The following is a 7,500-nucleotide window of genomic DNA, read 5'->3' on the forward strand; positions in this document are numbered from 1 at the left end:
AGCCTGGTTCTTTTTCTTTTTCCTTTTTTTTTTTCAAAGTGTCTTACAGTACCAGGGGCGTGGAGCTCCAGGGGCTGCGGGTTGGGTGGCTAGGCCGGGGAGGGGTGCTTAAGTGTGGGTACACAGGTGTGGATGGAGGGCCTGGAGCCTGGTTCTTTTTCTTTTTCCTTTTTTTTTTTCAAAGTGTCTTACAGTACCAGGGGCGTGGAGCTCCAGGGGCTGCGGGTTGGGTGGCTAGGCCGGGGAGGGGTGCTTAAGTGTGGGTACACAGGTGTGGATGGAGGGCCTGGAGCCTGGTTCTTTTTCTTTTTCCCTTTTTTTTTCAAAGTGTCTTACAGTACCAGGGGCGTGGAGCTCCAGGGGCTGCGGGTTGGGTGGCTAGGCCGGGGAGGGGTGCTTAAGTGTGGGTACACAGGTTTGGATGGAGGGCCTGGAGCCTGGTTCTCCTTAACCCTAGCCCTAGCCCCAACCCCAGCCGTAACCCTAACCCCGGCCCCAGCCCTGACTCTAGCCCCAGCCCTTACCCTAACCCAACCTAAACCCTGCCTCCAGCCCTAACCCCAGCCCCAACCCTAACCCTAACCCCAACCCCAACCCCAACCCTAACCCTAACCCTAACCCTAGCCCTAGCCCCAGCCCCAACCCTAACCCTAACCCCAGCTCCAACCCTAACCCTAACCCCAGCCCCAGCCCCAACCCTGATCCTGCCGGAGGGGCTGGAGCCCGGTTCTCCTTAACCCTAACCCCAGCCCCAACCCTAACCCTAACCCCAGCCCCAACCCTAACCCTAACCCCAGCTCCAGCCCTAACCCCAGCCCCAGCCCCAAACCGGCCCTAGGGCCTGGAGCCCGGTTCTCCTCAACCCTAACCCCAGCTCTAACCCTAACCCGGCTGGAGGGCATGGAGCCCGGTTCTCCTTAACCCTAACCCCAGCCCCAACCCTAACCCTAACCCCAGCTCTAGCCCTAACCCCAGCCCCAGCCCCAAACCGGCCCTAGGGCCTGGAGCCCGGTTCTCCTTAACCCTAACCCCAGCTCTAACCCTAACCCGGCTGGAGGGCATGGAGCCCGGTTCTCCTTAACCCTAACCCCAGCCCCAGCCCCAAACCTAACCCTAACCCGGCCGGAGGGGCTGGAGCCCGGTTCTCCTTAACCCTAACCCGGGGTCGGCTTGTTTGAGAAAGAAACCCAGGAATCGCCTTCTTTTCCCGAGTTAAGACGAAATACGGATTTTTGTAAAAAAAAGATTTCCTTGGGCCAAACCAAGTTCAGACTCTTTAGTCCTTCATATATAGCCATTCCGAGTAGGTTCCATGCACAAAACCTCTTTAAATGGCCTTTTTTTGACAAAGAAACCCAGGAATCGCCTTCTTTTCCCGAGTTAAGACCAAATACGGATTTTTGTTAAAAAATGATTTCCTTGGGCCAAACCAAGTTCAGACTCCTTAGTCCGTTATGTCTATGTTCATTCTGAGTAGGTTCCATGCACAAACCTCTTTAAATGGCCTTTTTTGAGAGAGAAACCCAGGAATCGCCTTCTTTTCCCGAGTTAAGACGAAATACGGATTTTTGTTAAAAAATGATTTCCTTGGGCCAAACCAAGTTCAGACTCCTTAGTCCGTTATGTATATGTTCATTCTGAGTAGGTTCCATGCTTAAACCTCTTTAAATTGCCTTTTTTGAGAAAGAAACACCGCAAAAGCTTTCCTTTGCGGAGTGATGTCGTTGCGCAGGGCATGAGTGCCTGGATGTTCTGAGAGGGGAGCAGGGATGAATGCCTGACCGAGGAGAGGTGCTGAAACTCGGCCTGGATGTGTGTCTGTGCGCAGGGCATGAGTGCCTGGATGCTGTGAGAGGGGAGCAGGGATGAATGCTGGACCGAGGAGAGGTGCTGAAACTCGGCCTGGATGTGTGTCTGTGCGCAGGGCATGAGTGCCTGGATGCTGTGAGAGGGGAGCAGGGATGAATGCTGGACCGAGGAGAGGTGCTGAAACTCGGCCTGGGTGTGTGACTGTGCGCAGGGCATGAGTGCCTGGATGCTGTGAGAGGGGAGCAGGGATGAATGCCTGACCGAGGAGAGGTGCTGAAACTCGGCCTGGATGTGTCATTGCGCAGGGCATGAGTGCCTGGATGCTATGAGAGTGGAGCAGGGATGAATGCTGGACCGAGGAGAGGTGCTGAAACTCGGCCAGGATGTGTGTCTGTGCGCAGGGCATGAGTGCCTGGATGCTGTGAGAGGGGAGCAGGGATGAATGCTGGACCGAGGAGAGGTGCTGAAACTCGGCCTGGGTGTGTGACTGTGCGCAGGGCATGAGTGCCTGGATGCTGTGAGAGGGGAGCAGGGATGAATGCCTGACCGAGGAGAGGTGCTGAAACTCGGCCTGGATGTGTCATTGCGCAGGGCATGAGTGCCTGGATGCTATGAGAGTGGAGCAGGGATGAATGCTGGACCGAGCAGAGGTGCTGAAACTCGGCCTGGATGTGTGTCTGTGCGCAGGGCATGAGTGCCTGGATGCTATGAGAGTGGAGCAGGGATGAATGCTGGACCGAGGAGAGGTGCTGAAACTCGGCCAGGATGTGTGTCTGTGCGCAGGGCATGAGTGCCTGGATGCTATGAGAGTGGAGCAGGGATGAATGCTGGACCGAGCAGAGGTGCTGAAACTCGGCCTGGATGTGTGTCTGTGCGCAGGGCATGAGTGCCTGGATGCTATGAGAGTGGAGCAGGGATGAATGCTGGACCGAGGAGAGGTGCTGAAACTCGGCCAGGATGTGTGTCTGTGCGCAGGGCATGAGTGCCTGGATGCTATGAGAGTGGAGCAGGGATGAATGCTGGACCGAGGAGAGGTGCTGAAACTCGGCCTGGATCTGTGTCTGTGACTGGACGTTATGAGAGGGGAGCAGGGATGAATTCCTGACCGAGGAGAGGTGCTGAAACTCGGCCTGGATGTGTCATTGCACAGGGCATGAGTGCCTGGATGTTCTGAGAGGGGAGCAGGGATGAATGCTGGACCGAGGAGAGGTGCTGAAACTCGGCCTGGATCTGTGTCTGTGACTGGACGTTATGAGAGGGGAGCAGGGATGAATTCCTGACCGAGGAGAGGTGCTGAAACTCGGCCTGGATGTGTCATTGCACAGGGCATGAGTGCCTGGACGTTATGAGAGGGGAGCAGGGATGATTGCCTGACCGAAGAGAGGTGCTGAAACTCGGCCTGGATGTGTGTCTCTGGGCCGGGCATGAGAGACTGGCTGTTGGGAGAGGACGGCAGCCATGAATACTGGACCGAGGAGAGGTGCTGAAACTCGGCCTGGATGTGTGTCTGTGGGCAGGGCACGAGAGCCTGGATGTTGGGCATGAATCCCAGTTCAAAAAAAGGACCTTTTCTGAAAGAAACACAGGAATCGCCTTCTTTTCCCGAGTTAAGACGAAATACGGATTTTTGTTAAAAAGTGATTTCCTTGGGCCAGAACAAGTTCAGACTCCTTGGTCCTTCATATATACATACATATATATCCATTCTAAGTAAGTTCCATGCATAAACCTGCACAAACCCGGATAAATGGCCTCTTTTGGGATCAAAACACAGGAATCGCCTTCTTTTCCCGAGTTAAGACGAAATACGGATTTTTGTTAAAAAGTGATTTCCTTGGGCCAGAACAAGTTCAGACTCCTTAGTCCTTCATATATACATACATATATATCCATTCTAAGGAAGTTCCATGCATAAACCTGCACAAACCCGGATAAATGGCCTCTTTTGGGATCAAAACACAGGAATCGCCTTCTTTTCCCGAGTTAAGACGAAATACGGATTTTTGTTAAAAAGTGATTTCCTTGGGCCAGAACAAGTTCAGACTCCTTAGTCCTTCATATATACATAGAGATATATCCATTCTAAGTAAGTTCCATGCATAAACCTGCACAAACCCGGATAAATGGCCTCTTTTGAGATCAAAACACAGGAATCGCCTTCTTTTCCCGAGTTAAGACGAAATACGGATTTTTGTTAAAAAGTGATTTCCTTGGGCCAGAACAAGTTCAGACTCCTTAGTCCTTCATATATACATAGAGATATATCCATTCTAAGTAAGTTCCATGCATAAACCTGCACAAACCCGGATAAATGGCCTCTTTTGAGATCAAAACACAGGAATCGCCTTCTTTTCCCGAGTTAAGACCAAATACGGATTTTTGTTAAAAAGTGATTTCCTTGGGCCAGAACAAGTTCAGACTCCTTAGTAGGAACCATGCACACACCTCTTTAAATGACCTTTATCCCGGTTCAGAAAAACGCCAAAGTGTCAAAAAGTACCAGGGGCATGAAGCCCGGTTCAGAAAAACGTCAAAGTGTCAAAAAGTACCAGGGGCATGAAGCCCGGTTCAGAAAAACGTCAAAGTGTCAAAAAGTACCAGGGGCATGAAGCCCGGTTCAGAAAAACGTCAAAGTGTCAAAAAGTACCAGGGGCATGAAGCCCGGTTCAGAAAAACGTCAAAGTGTCAAAAAGTACCAGGGGCATGAAGCCCGGTTCAGAAAAACGTCAAAGTGTCAAAAAGTACCAGGGGCATGAAGCCCGGTTGAGAAATATTTTCTGAGTGCCAAAAAGTACCAGGGGTGAGAATCCCGGTTCAGAAAATTTTCTAAGTGCCACATAGTACCAGAGGTGAAAAAGTTTATAGTACCAGGGGTGATAAAGTTGGAAAAAATTTCTGTCAGAGAACGGGAAAAGGGGACGATGGGCCGAGTCAGCCCAAGGCCCGCCCCTATTCTCCCACACGACGAGGTTATTAGCAGACGACGAAAACACCATCTGCACGATTTCAGAAACCCAGTTTTCGGAAAAATATCTGAGTACCAGACTGGGACGGTGAATTGATAATCCGAAAGATGACACTTTCCACGGCCTGAAATGATGGAGGAAGGGGGCAAAAGCTCCAGCCTGGCTCCTGGAGGAGGGGTCCAAAGGCAAGAACGTGTGTCCGAGGATGGGTGCAGGAGAGCGGATTCAAGGCGCGGCTGACCGCTGGAAGCTCCAGGCCGGTTCCTGGAAGATGGGAGGCCGACTTTGGCAGAGCATGAGTCCGAGGAAGGTGCTGGAGAGCGGATTCAAGGCGCGGCTGACCGCTGGAAGCTCCAGGCTGGTTCTTTGAAGATGTGAGGCCGGCCTGGAGGAGAATGAGTCCGAGGAAGGTGCTGGAGAGCGGATTCAAGGTGCGGCTGACCGCTGGAAGCTCCAGGCTGGTTCTTTGAAGATGTGAGGCCGGCCTGGAGGAGCATGAGTCCGAGGAAGGTGCTTGAGAGCGGATTCAAGGTGCGGCTGACCGCTGGAAGCTCCAGGCTGGTTCTTTGAAGATGTGAGGCCGGCCTGGAGGAGAATGAGTCCGAGATAGGTGCTGGAGAGCGGATTCAAGGTGCGGCTGACCGCTGGAAGCTCCAGGCTGGTTCCTGGAAGATGTGAGGCCGACTTTGGCAGAGCATGAGTCCGAGGAAGGTGCTTGAGAGCGGATTCAAGGTGCGGCTGACCGCTAGAAGCTCCAGGCTGGTTCCTGGAAGATGTGAGGCCGACTTTGGCAGAGCATGAGTCCGAGGAAGGTGCTGGAGAGCGGATTCAAGGTGCGGCTGACCGCTGGAAGCTCCAGGCTGGTTCTTTGAAGATGTGAGGCCGGCCTGGAGGAGAATGAGTCCGAGATAGGTGCTGGAGAGCGGATTCAAGGTGCGGCTGACCGCTGGAAGCTCCAGGCTGGTTCCTGGAAGATGGGAGGCCGACTTTGGCAGAGCATGAGTCCGAGGAAGGTGCTTGAGAGCGGATTCAAGGCGCGGCTGACCGCTAAAGGCTCCAGGCTGGTTCCTGGAAGATGGGAGGCCGGCCTGGAGGAGAATGTGTCCGAGGAAGGTGCTGGAGAGCGGATTCAAGGTGCGGCTGACCGCTGGAAGCTCCAGGCTGGTTCCTGGAAGATGGGAGGCCGACTTTGGCAGAGCATGAGTCCGAGGAAGGTGCTGGAGAGCGGATTCAAGGCGCGGCTGACCGCTAAAGGCTCCAGGCTGGTTCTTTGAAGATGTGAGGCCGGCCTGGAGGAGAGTGTGTCCGAGATAGGTGCTGGAGAGCGGATTCAAGGCGCGGCTGACCGCTGGAAGCTCCAGGCTGGTTCCTGGAAGATGGGAGGCCGACTTTGGCAGAGCATGAGTCCGAGGAAGGTGCTGGAGAGCGGATTCAAGGTGCGGCTGACCGCTGGAAGCTCCAGGCTGGTTCTTTGAAGATGTGAGGCCGGCCTGGAGGAGAATGAGTCCGAGGAAGGTGCTGGAGAGCGGATTCAAGGTGCGGCTGACCGCTGGTAGCTCCAGGCTGGTTCTTTGAAGATGTGAGGCCGGCCTGGAGGAGCATGAGTCCGAGGAAGGTGCTTGAGAGCGGATTCAAGGTGCGGCTGACCGCTGGAAGCTCCAGGCTGGTTCTTTGAAGATGTGAGGCCGGCCTGGAGGAGAATGAGTCCGAGATAGGTGCTGGAGAGCGGATTCAAGGTGCGGCTGACCGCTGGAAGCTCCAGGCTGGTTCCTGGAAGATGTGAGGCCGACTTTGGCAGAGCATGAGTCCGAGGAAGGTGCTTGAGAGCGGATTCAAGGTGCGGCTGACCGCTAGAAGCTCCAGGCTGGTTCCTGGAAGATGTGAGGCCGACTTTGGCAGAGCATGAGTCCGAGGAAGGTGCTGGAGAGCGGATTCAAGGTGCGGCTGACCGCTGGAAGCTCCAGGCTGGTTCTTTGAAGATGTGAGGCCGGCCTGGAGGAGAATGAGTCCGAGATAGGTGCTGGAGAGCGGATTCAAGGTGCGGCTGACCGCTGGAAGCTCCAGGCTGGTTCCTGGAAGATGTGAGGCCGACTTTGGCAGAGCATGAGTCCGAGGAAGGTGCTTGAGAGCGGATTCAAGGTGCGGTTGACCGCTAGAAGCTCCAGGCTGGTTCCTGGAAGATGTGAGGCCGACTTTGGCAGAGCATGAGTCCGAGGAAGGTGCTGGAGAGCGGATTCAAGGTGCGGCTGACCGCTGGAAGCTCCAGGCTGGTTCTTTGAAGATGTGAGGCCGGCCTGGAGGAGAATGAGTCCGAGGAAGGTGCTGGAGAGCGGATTCAAGGTGCGGCTGACCGCTGGAAGCTCCAGGCTGGTTCTTTGAAGATGTGAGGCCGGCCTGGAGGAGCATGAGTCCGAGGAAGGTGCTTGAGAGCGGATTCAAGGTGCGGCTGACCGCTGGAAGCTCCAGGCTGGTTCTTTGAAGATGTGAGGCCGGCCTGGAGGAGAATGAGTCCGAGATAGGTGCTGGAGAGCGGATTCAAGGTGCGGCTGACCGCTGGAAGCTCCAGGCTGGTTCCTGGAAGATGGGAGGCCGACTTTGGCAGAGCTTGAGTCCGAGGAAGGTGCTGGAGAGCGGATTCAAGGTGCGGCTGACCGCTGGAAGCTCCAGGCTGGTTCTTTGAAGATGTGAGGCCGGCCTGGAGGAGAATGAGTCCGAGATAGGTGCT

This window comes from Odontesthes bonariensis, unplaced genomic scaffold (assembly GCF_027942865.1).
Source record: "Odontesthes bonariensis isolate fOdoBon6 unplaced genomic scaffold, fOdoBon6.hap1 scaffold_110, whole genome shotgun sequence".
NCBI classification, from domain to species: Eukaryota; Metazoa; Chordata; class Actinopteri; order Atheriniformes; family Atherinopsidae; genus Odontesthes; species Odontesthes bonariensis.